This window comes from Hemitrygon akajei, chromosome 23 (assembly GCF_048418815.1).
Source record: "Hemitrygon akajei chromosome 23, sHemAka1.3, whole genome shotgun sequence".
NCBI lineage: Eukaryota > Metazoa > Chordata > Chondrichthyes > Myliobatiformes > Dasyatidae > Hemitrygon > Hemitrygon akajei.
Window position 1 is genome coordinate 2906396 of NC_133146.1, and position 18218 is coordinate 2924613.

Genomic DNA, 18218 nt, shown 5'->3' on the forward strand with positions numbered 1-18218 from the left:
TTACCGGTGCGGTACATTGGCCATTCTCATCTCCAAGTTTAACTGCAGGGCTTTACCGGTTAAGTACCTTGGCCATTCTCAACTCCATGATTAACTGCAGGACTTTACCGGCTGGGTTCCTTGAACATTCCAAACTCCATGACTAACTGCTTGACATTGCCAGCTGAGTGCCTTGTACAATCTCAACTCCATGATTAACTGTAGGACTTTACCGGCTGGGTATCTTGTCCAATCTCAACTCCATGACTAACTGCAGGACTTTACCAGCTGGTTACCTTGGCCGTTCTCATCTCCAAGATAAACTGCAGGACTTTACCAGCTGAGTGCCTTTACCATTCTCAACTCCATGACTGACGGACGGACTTTACCAGCTGGGTATCTTGGCCATTCTCAACTCCATGACGAACTGCAGGACTTTACTGTCTGGGTAGCTTGGCCATTCGCAACTGCAAGACAAACTGCAGGTCTTTACCGGCAGTGTATCTTGTGCAATCTTAACTCCATGACTAACTGTAGGACTTTACTGGCTGGGTAACTTGTAATATCTCAACTCCATGACTAACTGCAGGACTTTACCAGCTGATTGCCTTGGACATTCTGAACTCCATGACTAACTGCAGGACGTTACCAGCTGAGTGCCTTGGCAATTCTCAAATCCATGACTAACTGCTGGACTTTACCGGCTGCGTTCCCTGTCCAATCTCAACTCCATGACTAAATGCAGGACTTTACTGTTTGGGTACCTTGGCCATTCGCAACTCCATGACTAACTGCAGGACATTACCGGCTGGGTATCTTGGCCATTCTCAACTCAATGACAAACTGCAGGACATTACCGGCTGGGTATCTTGGCCATTCTCAACTCAATGACAAACTGCAGGACGTTACCGGCTGGGTACCTTGCCCATTCTCAACTCCTTGACTAACTGCAGGACTTCGCTGGCGGGGAACCTTCTCCATTCTCAACTCCATGACTAAATGCAGGACTTTTCCGGCTGGGTACCTTGTCCATTCCCGACTCCATGACTAACTGCAGGATGTTACCGGCTGGGTACCTTGTCCATTCTCAACTCCATGACTAACTGCAGGACTTTATCGGCTGGGTACCTTGTCCAATTACAACTCCATGTTTAACTGCAGAACTTTACCGGCTGGGTACCTTGGCCATTCTCATCTCCAAGATTAAATGCAGGACTTTACCGGATGGGTATCTTGGCCATTCTCAACTCAATGACTAACGGCAGGATGATACTGGCTGGGTACCTTGTCCAATCTCAACTCCATGACTAACTGCAGGACTTTACCGGCTGGGTAGCTTGGCCGTTCTCATCTCCAAGATAAACTGCAGGACTTTACCGGCTGAGTGCCTTTGCCACTCTCAACTCCATGACTGACCGCAGGACTTTACCGGTGCGGTACATTGGCCATTCTCATCTCCAAGTTTAACTGCAGGGCTTTACCGGTTAAGTACCTTGGCCATTCTCAACTCCATGATTAACTGCAGGACTTTACCGGCTGGGTTCCTTGAACATTCCAAACTCCATGACTAACTGCTTGACATTGCCAGCTGAGTGCCTTGTACAATCTCAACTCCATGATTAACTGTAGGACTTTACCGGCTGGGTATCTTGTCCAATCTCAACTCCATGACTAACTGCAGGACTTTACCAGCTGGTTACCTTGGCCGTTCTCATCTCCAAGATAAACTGCAGGACTTTACCAGCTGAGTGCCTTTACCATTCTCAACTCCATGACTGACGGACGGACTTTACCAGCTGGGTATCTTGGCCATTCTCAACTCCATGACGAACTGCAGGACTTTACTGTCTGGGTAGCTTGGCCATTCGCAACTGCAAGACAAACTGCAGGTCTTTACCGGCAGTGTATCTTGTGCAATCTTAACTCCATGACTAACTGTAGGACTTTACTGGCTGGGTAACTTGTAATATCTCAACTCCATGACTAACTGCAGGACTTTACCGACTGCGTACCTTGGACATTCTCAACTCCATGACTAACTGCAGGACTTTACCAGCTGATTGCCTTGGACATTCTGAACTCCATGACTAACTGCAGGACGTTACCAGCTGAGTGCCTTGGCAATTCTCAAATCCATGACTAACTGCTGGACTTTACCGGCTGCGTTCCCTGTCCAATCTCAACTCCATGACTAAATGCAGGACTTTACTGTTTGGGTACCTTGGCCATTCGCAACTCCATGACTAACTGCAGGACATTACCGGCTGGGTATCTTGGCCATTCTCAACTCAATGACAAACTGCAGGACGTTACCGGCTGGGTACCTTGCCCATTCTCAACTCCTTGACTAACTGCAGGACTTCGCTGGCGGGGAACCTTCTCCATTCTCAACTCCATGACTAAATGCAGGACTTTTCCGGCTGGGTACCTTGTCCATTCCCGACTCCATGACTAACTGCAGGATGTTACCGGCTGGGTACCTTGTCCATTCTCAACTCCATGACTAACTGCAGGACTTTATCGGCTGGGTACCTTGTCCAATTACAACTCCATGTTTAACTGCAGAACTTTACCGGCAGGGTATCTTGGCCATTCTCAACTACAAGACTAACTGCTGGACTTTACCGGCTGGGTTCCCTGACCATTCCAAACTCCATGACTAATTGCAGGCCATTACCAGCTGGGTATCTAGGCCATTCTCAACTCAATGACTAACTGCAGGATGTTACTGGCTGGGTACCGTGTCAATTCTCAACTCCTTGACTAACTGCAGGACTTTACTGGCTGGTAACCGTCTCCATTCTCAACTCTATGACTAAATGCAGGACGTTACCGGCTGGGTACCTTGCCCATTCTCAACTCCTTGACTAACTGCAGGACTTCGCTGGCGGGGAACCTTCTCCATTCTCAACTCCATGACTAAATGCAGGACTTTTCCGGCTGGGTACCTTGTCCATTCCCGACTCCATGACTAACTGCAGGATGTTACCGGCTGGGTACCTTGTCCATTCTCAACTCCATGACTAACTGCAGGACTTTATCGGCTGGGTACCTTGTCCAATTACAACTCCATGTTTAACTGCAGAACTTTACCGGCTGGGTACCTTGGCCATTCTCATCTCCAAGATTAAATGCAGGACTTTACCGGATGGGTATCTTGGCCATTCTCAACTCAATGACTAACGGCAGGATGATACTGGCTGGGTACCTTGTCCAATCTCAACTCCATGACTAACTGCAGGACTTTACCGGCTGGGTAGCTTGGCCGTTCTCATCTCCAAGATAAACTGCAGGACTTTACCGGCTGAGTGCCTTTGCCACTCTCAACTCCATGACTGACCGCAGGACTTTACCGGTGCGGTACATTGGCCATTCTCATCTCCAAGTTTAACTGCAGGGCTTTACCGGTTAAGTACCTTGGCCATTCTCAACTCCATGATTAACTGCAGGACTTTACCGGCTGGGTTCCTTGAACATTCCAAACTCCATGACTAACTGCTTGACATTGCCAGCTGAGTGCCTTGTACAATCTCAACTCCATGATTAACTGTAGGACTTTACCGGCTGGGTATCTTGTCCAATCTCAACTCCATGACTAACTGCAGGACTTTACCAGCTGGTTACCTTGGCCGTTCTCATCTCCAAGATAAACTGCAGGACTTTACCAGCTGAGTGCCTTTACCATTCTCAACTCCATGACTGACGGACGGACTTTACCAGCTGGGTATCTTGGCCATTCTCAACTCCATGACGAACTGCAGGACTTTACTGTCTGGGTAGCTTGGCCATTCGCAACTGCAAGACAAACTGCAGGTCTTTACCGGCAGTGTATCTTGTGCAATCTTAACTCCATGACTAACTGTAGGACTTTACTGGCTGGGTAACTTGTAATATCTCAACTCCATGACTAACTGCAGGACTTTACCGACTGCGTACCTTGGACATTCTCAACTCCATGACTAACTGCAGGACTTTACCAGCTGATTGCCTTGGACATTCTGAACTCCATGACTAACTGCAGGACGTTACCAGCTGAGTGCCTTGGCAATTCTCAAATCCATGACTAACTGCTGGACTTTACCGGCTGCGTTCCCTGTCCAATCTCAACTCCATGACTAAATGCAGGACTTTACTGTTTGGGTACCTTGGCCATTCGCAACTCCATGACTAACTGCAGGACATTACCGGCTGGGTATCTTGGCCATTCTCAACTCAATGACAAACTGCAGGACGTTACCGGCTGGGTACCTTGCCCATTCTCAACTCCTTGACTAACTGCAGGACTTCGCTGGCGGGGAACCTTCTCCATTCTCAACTCCATGACTAAATGCAGGACTTTTCCGGCTGGGTACCTTGTCCATTCCCGACTCCATGACTAACTGCAGGATGTTACCGGCTGGGTACCTTGTCCATTCTCAACTCCATGACTAACTGCAGGACTTTATCGGCTGGGTACCTTGTCCAATTACAACTCCATGTTTAACTGCAGAACTTTACCGGCAGGGTATCTTGGCCATTCTCAACTACAAGACTAACTGCTGGACTTTACCGGCTGGGTTCCCTGACCATTCCAAACTCCATGACTAATTGCAGGCCATTACCAGCTGGGTATCTAGGCCATTCTCAACTCAATGACTAACTGCAGGATGTTACTGGCTGGGTACCGTGTCAATTCTCAACTCCTTGACTAACTGCAGGACTTTACTGGCTGGTAACCGTCTCCATTCTCAACTCTATGACTAAATGCAGGACTTTTCCAGCTGGGTACATTGTCCATTCTCAACTCCATGACTAAATGCAGGACTTTAACGGCTGGGTACCTTGTCCATTCTCAACTGCATGACTAACTTTACGACTTTACCGGCTGCATTCCTTGGCGATTCTCAATGCCATGACCAACTGCAGGACTTTACAAGCTGGGTAACTTGTAATATTTCAACTCCAGGACTAACTGCAGGACTTTACCGGCTGAGTGCCTTGGCATTTCTCAACTCCATGACGAGCTGCAGAACCTTACCGGCTGAGTTCATTGGACATTCTCAACTCCATGACGAACTGCAGGACTTTACCAACTGAGTGCCTTGGCCATTTTCAAATCCATGACTAACTGCAGGACTTCACTGGTGGGGAAACCTCTCCAATCTCAACTCCATGAGTAACTGCAGGACTTTACCGGCTGGGAACCTTCTCCATTCTCAACTCCATGACTAAATGCAGGACTTTACTGGCTGGGTACCTTGTCAAATCTCAACTCCATGACTAAAGGCAGGACTTTACCGGCTGGGTACCTTGTCAAATCTCAACTCCATGACTAACTGCTGGACTTTACCGGCTGGGTATCTTGGTGATTCTCAACTCAATGACTAACTGCAGGACGTTACCGGATAAGTACCTTGGCCATTCACAACTCCATGATTAACTGCAGGACTTTACCAGCTGAGTGCCTTTACCATTCTCAACTCCATGACTGACGGAAGGAATTTTCCGGCTGGGTACCTTGGCCATTCTCAACTCAATGACTAACTGCAGGACGTTACCGGCTGGGTACCTTGTCCAATCTCAACTCCATGACTAACTGCAGGACTTTACCATCTGTGTACCTTGGCTATTCTCAACTCCATGATTATTTGAAGTATTTACTGGCTGGGTACCTTGTCCAATCTAAACTCCATGACTATTTGCAGGACTTTACTGGCTGGGTACCTTGTCCATTCTCAACTCCGTGACTAAAGGCAGGACTTTACCGGCTGGGTACCTTATCAAATCTCAACTCCATGACTAAAGGCAGGACTTTACCGGCTGGGTACCTTGTCAAATCTCAACTCCATGATTAACTGCAGGACTTTACCGGCTGGGTATCTTGTCCAATCTCAACTCCATGACTAACTGCTGGACTTTACCGGCTGGGTATCTTGGTGATTCTCAACTCAATGACTAACTGCAGGACGTTACCGGATAAGTACCTTGGCCATTCTCAACTCCGTGATTAACTGCAGGACTTTACCAGCTGAGTGCCTTTACCATTCTCAACTCCATGACTGACGGAAGGACTTTACCGGCTGGGTACCTTGGCCATTCTCAACTCAATGACTAGCAGCAGGACGTTACCGGCTGGGTACCTTGTCCAATCTCAACTCCATGACTAACTGCTGGACCTTACCGTCTGCGTACCTTGGCTATTCTCAAATCCATGGCTAACTGCAGGACTTTACCGGCTGTGTTTCTTGTACATTCTCAACTCCATGACAAAATGCAGAACTTTACTGTCTGGGTACCTTGGCCTTTCTCAACTCCATGACTAACTGCAGGACTTTACTGTTTGGGTACCTTGTCCATTCTCTACTCTATGACAAACTGCAGAACTTTCAGGTGGGTATCTTGTCCAATCATTACTCCATGACTAACTGCAGGACTTTACCGTCTGCGTACATTGCCCAATCTCTACTCCATGACGAACTGCAGGACTTTACCGTCTGCGTACATTGTCCAATCTCTACTCCATGATGAACTGTAGGACTTTACCGGCTGGAGACCTTGGCCATTCTCATCTCCAAGATTAACTGCAGAACTTTACTGGATAAGTACCTTGGCCATTCTGGACTCAATGACTAACTGCAGGAGTTTACCACCTGAGTGCCTTTACCATTCTCAACTCCATGACTGACGAACGGACTTTACCGGCTGGGTATCTTGTCCAATCTCAACTCCATGACTAACTGCTGGACTTTACCGGCTGGGTATCTTGGTGATTCTCAACTCAATGACTAACTGCAGGACGTTACCGGATAAGTACCTTGGCCATTCTCAACTCCGTGATTAACTGCAGGACTTTACCAGCTGAGTGCCTTTACCATTCTCAACTCCATGACTGACGGAAGGACTTTACTGGCTGGGTACCTTGGCCATTCTCAACTCAATGACTAGCAGCAGGACGTTACCGGCTGGGTACCTTGTCCAATCTCAACTCCATGACTAACTGCTGGACCTTACCGTCTGCGTACCTTGGCTATTCTCAAATCCATGGCTAACTGCAGGACTTTACCGGCTGTGTTCCTTGTACATTCTCAACTCCATGACAAAATGCAGAACTTTACTGTCTGGGTACCTTGGCCTTTCTCAACTCCATGACTAACTGCAGGACTTTACTGTTTGGGTACCTTGTCCATTCTCTACTCTATGACAAACTGCAGAACTTTCAGGTGGGTATCTTGTCCAATCATTACTCCATGACTAACTGCAGGACTTTACCGTCTGCGTACATTGTCCAATCTCTACTCCATGACGAACTGCAGGACGTTACCGTCTGCGTACATTGTCCAATCTCTACTCCATGATGAACTGTAGGACTTTACCGGCTGGAGACCTTGGCCATTCTCATCTCCAAGATTAACTGCAGAACTTTACTGGATAAGTACCTTGGCCATTCTGGACTCAATGACTAACTGCAGGAGTTTACCACCTGAGTGCCTTTACCATTCTCAACTCCATGACTGACGAACGGACTTTACCGGCTGGGTACCTTGGCCATTCTCATCTCCAAGATTAACTGCAGGTCTTTACCAGATGTGTATCTTGGCCATTCTGGACTCAATGACTAACTGCAGGATGTTACCGGCTGGGTACCTCATCAAATCTCAACTCCATGACTAACTGCAGGACTTTACCATCTGTGTACCTTGGCTATTCTCAGCTCCATGATTAGCTGCATGATTTACTGGATTGGTATCTTGGCCATTCTCAACTCCATGATTATCTGAATGATTTACTGGCTGGGTACCTTTTCCAATCTAAACTCCATGACTATTTGCAGGATTTTACTGGCTGGGTACCTTGTCCAATCTCAACTCCATGACTAACTGCAGGACTTTACTGGCTGCGTTCCTTCTTCATTCTCAACTCCATGACAAAATGCAGAACTTTACTGGCTGGGTACCTTGGCCTTTCTCAACTCCATGACTAACTGCAGGAGTTTACCGCCTGGGTACCTTGTCCAATCTCATCTCCATGATTAACTGCAGGACTTTACCAGCTCAGTGCCGTGGAAATTCTCAAATCCATGACTAACTGCAGGACTTTACCGTCTGGGTTCCCTGTCCAATCTCAACTCCATGACTAGATGCAGGACTTTACTGTTTTGGTACCTTGGCCATTCTCTACTCCATGACTAATTGCAGAACTTTCGGGTGGGTAGCTTGTCCAATCACAACTCCATGACTAACTGCAGGACTTTACTGTTTGGGTACCTTGGCCATTCGCAACTCCACGACTAAATGCAGGACTTTACCTGTTGGGAACCATCTCCATTCTCAACTCCATGGCTAAATGCAGGACTTCACCAGCTGGATACTTTGGCCATTCTCTACTCCATGACTAATTGCAGAACTTTCGGGTGGGTAGCTTGTCCAATAACAACTCCATGACTAACTGCAGGACTTTACCGGCTGGGTACCTTGGCCATTCTCATCTCCAAGATTAACTGCAGGACTTTACCGGCTGTGTACCTTGGCTATTCTCAACTCCATGATTAACTGCGTGATTTACTGGATTGGTATCTCGGCCATTCTCAACTCCATGATTATCTGAAGGATTTACTGGCTGGGTACCTTTTCCAATCTAAACTCCATGACTATTTGCAGGACTTTACTGGCTGGGTACCTTGTCAATCTCAACTCCATGACTAACTGCTGGATTTTACAGTCTGCGTACCTTGGCTATTCTCAAATCCATGGCTAACTGCAGGTCTTTACCAGCTGTGTTCCTTGTACATTCTCAACTCCATGACTAACTGCAGGACTTCACCGGCTGAGTTTATTGGACATTCTCAACTCCATGACTAACTGCAGGTCTTTACCAGTTCAGTGCCTTGGAAATTCTCAAATCCATGACTAACTGCAGGACTTTACCGTCTGGGTTTCCTGTCCAATCTCAACTCCATGAGTAAATGCAGGACTTTACTGTTTTGGTACCTTGGTCATTCGCAACTCCATGACTAAATGCCGGACTTTACCAGCTGGGTACCTTGGCCATTCTCTACTCCATGACTAACTGCAGAACTTTCAGGTGGGTATCTTGTCCAATAACAACTCCATGATTAACTGCAGGACTTTACCGGCTGGGCACATTATCCATTCTCAACTCCATGACTAAATGCAGGACTTTACCGGCTGGGTACCTTGTCAAATCTCAACTCCGTGATTAACTGCATGACTTTACCGCCTGGGTATATTGTCCAATCTCAAATCCATGGCTAACTGCAGGACTTTACCGGCTGTGTTCCTTGTACATTCTCAACTCCATGACAAAATGCAGAACTTTACTGTCTGGGCACCTTGGCCTTTCTCAATTCCATGACTAACTGCAGGACTTTACTGTTTGGGTACCTTGTCCATTCTCTACTCTATGACAAACTGCAGAACTTTCGGGTGGGTATCTTGTCCAATCATTACTCCATGACTAACTGCAGGACTTTACCGTCTGCGTACATTTTCCAATCTCTACTCCATGATGAACTGCAGGACTTTACCGGCTGGAGACCTTGGCCATTCTCATCTCCAAGATTAACTGCAGAACTTTACTGGATAAGTACCTTGGCCATTCTGGACTCAATGACTAACTGCAGGAGTTTACCACCTGAGTGCCTTTACCATTCTCAACTCCATGACTGACGGACGGACTTTACCGGCTGGGTACCTTGGCCATTCTCATCTCCAAGATTAACTGCAGGTCTTTACCGGATGGGTATCTTGGCCATTCTGGACTCAATGACTAACTGCAGGATGTTACCAGCTGGGTACCTCATCAAATCTCAACTCCATGACTAACTGTAGGACTTTATCGTCTGTGTACCTTGGCTATTCTCAGCTCCATGATTAACTGCATGATTTACTGGATTGGTATCTTGGCCATTCTCAACTCCATGATTATCTGAATGATTTACTGGCTGGGTACCTTTTCCAATCTAAACTCCATGACTATTTGCAGGATTTTACTGGCTGGGTACCTTGTCCAATCTCAACTCCATGACTAACTGCAGGACTTTACTAGCTGTGTTCCTTCTTCATTCTCAACTCCATGACTAACTGCAGGACTTTACCGTCTGGGTTCCCTGTCCAATCTCAACTCCATGACTAGATGCAGGATTTTACTGTTTTGGTACCTTGGCCATTCTCTACTCCATGACTAATTGCAGAACTTTACTGTTTGGGTACCTTGGCCATTCGCAACTCCACGACTAAATGCAGGACTTTACCTGTTGGGAACCATCTCCATTCTCAACTCCATGGCTAAATGCAGGACTTCACCAGCTGGATACATTGGCCATTCTCTACTCCATGACTAACTGCAGAACTTCCAGGTGGGTATCTTGTCCAAACTCAACTCCATGAATAACTGCAGGACTTTACCGGCTGGGTACCTTGGCCATTCTCATCTCCAAGATTAACTGCAGGACTTTACCGGCTGTGTACCTTGGCTATTCTCAACTCCATGATTAACTGCGTGATTTACTGGATTGGTATCTCGGCCATTCTCAACTCCATGATTATCTGAAGGATTTACTGGCTGGGTACCTTTTCCAATCTAAACTCCATGACTATTTGCAGGACTTTACTGGCTGCGTACCTTGTCAATCTCAACTCCATGACTAACTGCTGGATTTTACAGTCTGCGTACCTTGGCTATTCTCAAATCCATGGCTAACTGCAGGTCTTTACCAGCTGTGTTCCTTGTACATTCTCAACTCCATGACTAACTGCAGGACTTCACCGGCTGAGTTTATTGGACATTCTCAACTCCATGACTAACTGCAGGTCTTTACCAGTTCAGTGCCTTGGAAATTCTCAAATCCATGACTAACTGCAGGACTTTACCGTCTGGGTTTCCTGTCCAATCTCAACTCCATGAGTAAATGCAGGACTTTACTGTTTTGGTACCTTGGTCATTCGCAACTCCATGACTAAATGCCGGACTTTACCAGCTGGGTACCTTGGCCATTCTCTACTCCATGACTAACTGCAGAACTTTCAGGTGGGTATCTTGTCCAATAACAACTCCATGATTAACTGCAGGACTTTACCGGCTGGGCACATTATCCATTCTCAACTCCATGACTAAATGCAGGACTTTACCGGCTGGGTACCTTGTCAAATCTCAACTCCGTGATTAACTGCATGACTTTACCGGCTGGGTATATTGTCCAATCTCAAATCCATGGCTAACTGCAGGACTTTACCGGCTGTGTTCCTTGTACATTCTCAACTCCATGACAAAATGCAGAACTTTACTGTCTGGGTACCTTGGCCTTTCTCAACTCCATGACTAACTGCAGGACTTTACTGTTTGGGTACCTTGTCCATTCTCTACTCTATGACAAACTGCAGAACTTTCGGGTGGGTATCTTGTCCAATCATTACTCCATGACTAACTGCAGGACTTTACCGTCTGCGTACATTTTCCAATCTCTACTCCATGATGAACTGCAGGACTTTACCGGCTGGAGACCTTGGCCATTCTCATCTCCAAGATTAACTGCAGAACTTTACTGGATAAGTACCTTGGCCATTCTGGACTCAATGACTAACTGCAGGAGTTTACCACCTGAGTGCCTTTACCATTCTCAACTCCATGACTGACGGACGGACTTTACCGGCTGGGTACCTTGGCCATTCTCATCTCCAAGATTAACTGCAGGTCTTTACCGGATGGGTATCTTGGCCATTCTGGACTCAATGACTAACTGCAGGATGTTACCAGCTGGGTACCTCATCAAATCTCAACTCCATGACTAACTGTAGGACTTTATCGTCTGTGTACCTTGGCTATTCTCAGCTCCATGATTAACTGCATGATTTACTGGATTGGTATCTTGGCCATTCTCAACTCCATGATTATCTGAATGATTTACTGGCTGGGTACCTTTTCCAATCTAAACTCCATGACTATTTGCAGGATTTTACTGGCTGGGTACCTTGTCCAATCTCAACTCCATGACTAACTGCAGGACTTTACTGGCTGTGTTCCTTCTTCATTCTCAACTCCATGACAAAATGCAGAACTTTACTGGCTGGGTACCTTGGCCTTTCTCAACTCCATGACTAACTGCAGGAGTTTACCGCCTGGGTTCCTTGTCCAATCTCATCTCCATGATTAACTGCAGGACTTTACCAGCTCAGTGCCGTGGAAATTCTCAAATCCATGACTAACTGCAGGACTTTACCTGTTGGGAACCATCTCCATTCTCAACTCCATGGCTAAATGCAGGACTTCACCAGCTGGATACATTGGCCATTCTCTACTCCATGACTAACTGCAGAACTTTCGGGTGGGTAGCTTGTCCAATCACAACTCCATGACTAACTGCAGGACTTTACCTGTTGGGAACCATCTCCATTCTCAACTCCATGGCTAAATGCAGGACTTCACCAGCTGGATACATTGGCCATTCTCTACTCCATGACTAACTGCAGAACTTCCAGGTGGGTATCTTGTCCAAACTCAACTCCATGAATAACTGCAGGACTTTACCGGCTGGGTACCTTGGCCATTCTCATCTCCAAGATTAACTGCAGGACTTTACCAGCTGTGTACTTTGGCTATTCTCAACTCCATGATTAACTGCGTGATTTACTGGATTGGTATCTCGGCCATTCTCAACTCCATGATTATCTGAAGGATTTACTGGCCGGGTACCTTTTCCAATCTAAACTCCATGACTATTTGCAGGACTTTACTGGCTGGGTACCTTGTCAATCTCAACTCCATGACTAACTGCTGGATTTTACAGTCTGCGTACCTGGGCTATTCTCAAATCCATGGCTAACTGCAGGTCTTTACCAGCTGTGTTCCTTGTACATTCTCAACTCCATGACTAACTGCAGGACTTCACCGGCTGAGTTTATTGGACATTCTCAACTCCATGACTAACTGCAGGACTTTACCAGTTCAGTGCCTTGGAAATTCTCAAATCCATGACTAACTGCAGGACTTTACCGTCTGGGTTTCCTGTCCAATCTCAACTCCATGAGTAAATGCAGGACTTTACCAGCTGGGTACCTTGGCCATTCTCTACTCCATGACTAACTGCAGAACTTTCAGGTGGGTATCTTGTCCTATAACAACTCCATGATTAACTGCAGGACTTTACCGGCTGGGCACATTATCCATTCTCAACTCCGTGACTAAAGGCAGGACTTTACCGGCTGGGTACCTTATCAAATCTCAACTCCATGACTAAAGGCAGGACTTTACCGGCTGGGTACCTTGTCAAATCTCAACTCCATGATTAACTGCAGGACTTTACCGGCTGGGTATCTTTTCCAATCTCAACTCCATGACTAACTGCTGGACTTTACCGGCTGGGTATCTTGGTGATTCTCAACTCAATGACTAACTGCAGGACGTTACCGGATAAGTACCTTGGCCATTCTCAACTCCGTGATTAACTGCAGGACGTTACCGGCTGGGTACCTTGTCCAATCTCAACTCCATGACTAACAGCAGGACCTTACCGTCTGCGTACCTTGGCTATTCTCAAATCCATGGCTAACTGCAGGACTTTACCGGCTGTGTTCCTTGTACATTCTCAACTCCATGACAAAATGCAGAACTTTACTGTCTGGGTACCTTGTCCATTCTCTACTCTATGACAAACTGCAGAACTTTCGGGTGGGTATCTTGTCCAATCATTACTCCATGACTAACTGCAGGACTTTACCGTCCGCGTACATTGTCCAATCTCTACTCCATGACGAACTGCAGGACTTTACCGTCTGCGTACATTGTCCAATCTCTACTCCATGATGAACTGCAGGACTTTACCGGCTGGAGACCTTGGCCATTCTCATCTCCAAGATTAACTGCAGAACTTTACTGGATAAGTACCTTGGCCATTCTGGACTCAATGACTAACTGCAGGAGTTTACCACCTGAGTGCCTTTACCATTCTCAACTCCATGACTGACGAACGGACTTTACCGGCTGGGTACCTTGGCCATTCTCATCTCCAAGATTAACTGCAGGTCTTTACCAGATGGGTATCTTGGCCATTCTGGACTCAATGACTAACTGCAGGATGTTACCGGCTGGGTACCTCATCAAATCTCAACTCCATGACTAACTGCAGGACTTTACCGTCTGTGTACCTTGGCTATTCTCAGCTCCATGATTAACTGCATGATTTACTGGATTGGTATCTTGGCCATTCTCAACTCCATGATTATCTGAATGATTTACTGGCTGGGTACCTTTTCCAATCTAAACTCCATGACTAACTGCAGGACTTTACTGGCTGTGTTCCTTCTTCATTCTCAACTCCATGACAAAATGCAGAACTTTACTGGCTGGGTAACTTGGCCTTTGTCAACTCCATGACTAACTGCAGGAGTTTACCACCTGGGTACCTTCTCCAATCTCATCTCCATGATTAACTGCAGGACTTTACCAACTCAGTGCCTTGGAAATTCTCAAATCCATGACTAACTGCAGGACTTTACCGTCTGGGTTCCCTGTCCAATCTCAACTCCATGACTAGATGCAGGACTTTACTGTTTGGGTACCTTGGCCTTTCTCAACTTCATGACTAACTGCAGGACTTTACCAGCTCGGTGCCATGGAAATTCTCAAATCCATGACTAACTGCAGGACTTTACCGTCTGGGTTCCCAGTCCATTCTCTACTCCATGACTAATTGCAGAACTTTCGGGTGGGTACCTTGGCCATTCGCAACTCCATGACTAAATGCAGGACTTTACCTGTTGGGAACCATCTCCATTCTCAACTCCATGGCTAAATGCAGGACTTCACCAGCTGGATACATTGGCCATTCTCTACTCCATGACTAACTGCAGAACTTCCAGGTGGGTATCTTGTCCAAACTCAACTCCATGAATAACTGCAGGACTTTACCGGCTGGGTACCTTGGCCATTCTCATCTCCAAGATTAACTGCAGGACTTTACCGGCTGTGTACCTTGGCTATTCTCAACTCCATGATTAACTGCGTGATTTACTGGATTGGTATCTCGGCCATTCTCAACTCCATGATTATCTGAAGGATTTACTGGCTGGGTACCTTTTCCAATCTAAACTCCATGACTATTTGCAGGACTGTACTGGCTGGGTACCTTGTCAATCTCAACTCCATGACTAACTGCTGGATTTTACAGTCTGCGTACCTTGGCTATTCTCAAATCCATGGCTAACTGCAGGTCTTTACCAGCTGTGTTCCTTGTACATTCTCAACTCCATGACTAACTGCAGGACTTCACCGGCTGAGTTTATTGGACATTCTCAACTCCATGACTAACTGCAGGTCTTTACCAGTTCAGTGCCTTGGAAATTCTCAAATCCATGACTAACTGCAGGACTTTACCGTCTGGGTTTCCTGTCCAATCTCAACTCCATGAGTAAATGCAGGACTTTACTGTTTTGGTACCTTGGTCATTCGCAACTCCAAGACTAAATGCCGGACTTTACCAGCGGGGTATCTTGGCATTTCTCTACTCCATGACTAACTGCAGAACTTTCAGGTCGGTATCTTGTCCAATAACAACTCCATGATTAACTGCAGGACTTTACCGGCTGGGCACATTATCCATTCTCAACTCCATGACTAAATGCAGGACTTTACCGGCTGGGTACCTTGTCAAATCTCAACTCCGTGATTAACTGCATGACTTTACCGGCTGGGTATATTGTCCAATCTCAAATCCATGGCTAACTGCAGGACTTTACCGGCTGTGTTCCTTGTACATTCTCAACTCCATGACAAAATGCAGAACTTTACTGTCTGGGTACCTTGGCCTTTCTCAACTCCATGACTAACTGCAGGACTTTACTGTTTGGGTACCTTGTCCATTCTCTACTCTATGACAAACTGCAGAACTTTCGGGTGGGTATCTTGTCCAATCATTACTCCATGACTAACTGCAGGACTTTACCGTCTGCGTACATTTTCCAATCTCTACTCCATGATGAACTGCAGGACTTTACCGGCTGGAGACCTTGGCCATTCTCATCTCCAAGATTAACTGCAGAACTTTACTGGATAAGTACCTTGGCCATTCTGGACTCAATGACTAACTGCAGGAGTTTACCACCTGAGTGCCTTTACCATTCTCAACTCCATGACTAACTGTAGGACTTTATCGTCTGTGTACCTTGGCTATTCTCAGCTCCATGATTAACTGCATGATTTACTGGATTGGTATCTTGGCCATTCTCAACTCCATGATTATCTGAATGATTTACTGGCTGGGTACCTTTTCCAATCTAAACTCCATGACTATTTGCAGGATTTTACTGGCTGGGTACCTTGTCCAATCTCAACTCCATGACTAACTGCAGGACTTTACTGGCTGTGTTCCTTCTTCATTCTCAACTCCATGACAAAATGCAGAACTTTACTGGCTGGGTACCTTGGCCTTTCTCAACTCCATGACTAACTGCAGGAGTTTACCGCCTGGATACCTTGTCCAATCTCATCTCCATGACTAACTGCAGGACTTTACCAGCTCAGTGCCGTGGAAATTCTCAAATCCATGACTAACTGCAGGACTTTACCGTCTGGGTTCCCTGTCCAATCTCAACTCCATGACTAGATGCAGGACTTTACTGTTTTGGTACCTTGGCCATTCTCTACTCCATGACTAATTGCAGAACTTTCGGGTGGGTACCTTGGCCATTCGCAACTCCATGACTAAATGCAGGACTTTACCTGTTGGGAACCATCTCCATTCTCAACTCCATGGCTAAATGCAGGACTTCACCAGCTGGATACATTGGCCATTCTCTACTCCATGACTAACTGCAGAACTTCCAGGTGGTTATCTTGTCCAAACTCAACTCCATGAATAACTGCAGGACTTTACCGGCTGGGTACCTTGGCCATTCTCATCTCCAAGATTAACTGCAGGACTTTACCGGCTGTGTACCTTGGCTATTCTCAACTCCATGATTAACTGCGTGATTTACTGGATTGGTATCTCGGCCATTCTCAACTCCATGATTATCTGAAGGATTTACTGGCTGGCTACCTTTTCCAATCTAAACTCCATGACTATTTGCAGGACTTTACTGGCTGGGTACCTTGTCAATCTCAACTCCATGACTAACTGCTGGATTTTACAGTCTGCGTACCTTGGCTATTCTCAAATCCATGGCTAACTGCAGGTCTTTACCAGCTGTGTTCCTTGTACATTCTCAACTCCATGACTAACTGCAGGACTTCACCGGCTGAGTTTATTGGACATTCTCAACTCCATGACTAACTGCAGGTCTTTACCAGTTCAGTGCCTTGGAAATTCTCAAATCCATGACTAACTGCAGGACTTTACCGTCTGGGTTTCCTGTCCAATCTCAACTCCATGAGTAAATGCAGGACTTTACTGTTTTGGTACCTTGGTCATTCGCAACTCCAAGACTAAATGCCGGACTTTACCAGCGGGGTATCTTGGCATTTCTCTACTCCATGACTAACTGCAGAACTTTCAGGTCGGTATCTTGTCCAATAACAACTCCATGATTAACTGCAGGACTTTACCGGCTGGGCACATTATCCATTCTCAACTCCATGACTAAATGCAGGACTTTACCGGCTGGGTACCTTGTCAAATCTCAACTCCGTGATTAACTGCATGACTTTACCGGCTGGGTATATTGTCCAATCTCAAATCCATGGCTAACTGCAGGACTTTACCGGCTGTGTTCCTTGTACATTCTCAACTCCATGACAAAATGCAGAACTTTACTGTCTGGGTACCTTGGCCTTTCTCAACTCCATGACTAACTGCAGGACTTTACTGTTTGGGTACCTTGTCCATTCTCTACTCTATGACAAACTGCAGAACTTTCGGGTGGGTATCTTGTCCAATCATTACTCCATGACTAACTGCAGGACTTTACCGTCTGCGTACATTTTCCAATCTCTACTCCATGATGAACTGCAGGACTTTACCGGCTGGAGACCTTGGCCATTCTCATCTCCAAGATTAACTGCAGAACTTTACTGGATAAGTACCTTGGCCATTCTGGACTCAATGACTAACTGCAGGAGTTTACCACCTGAGTGCCTTTACCATTCTCAACTCCATGACTAACTGTAGGACTTTATCGTCTGTGTACCTTGGCTATTCTCAGCTCCATGATTAACTGCATGATTTACTGGATTGGTATCTTGGCCATTCTCAACTCCATGATTATCTGAATGATTTACTGGCTGGGTACCTTTTCCAATCTAAACTCCAT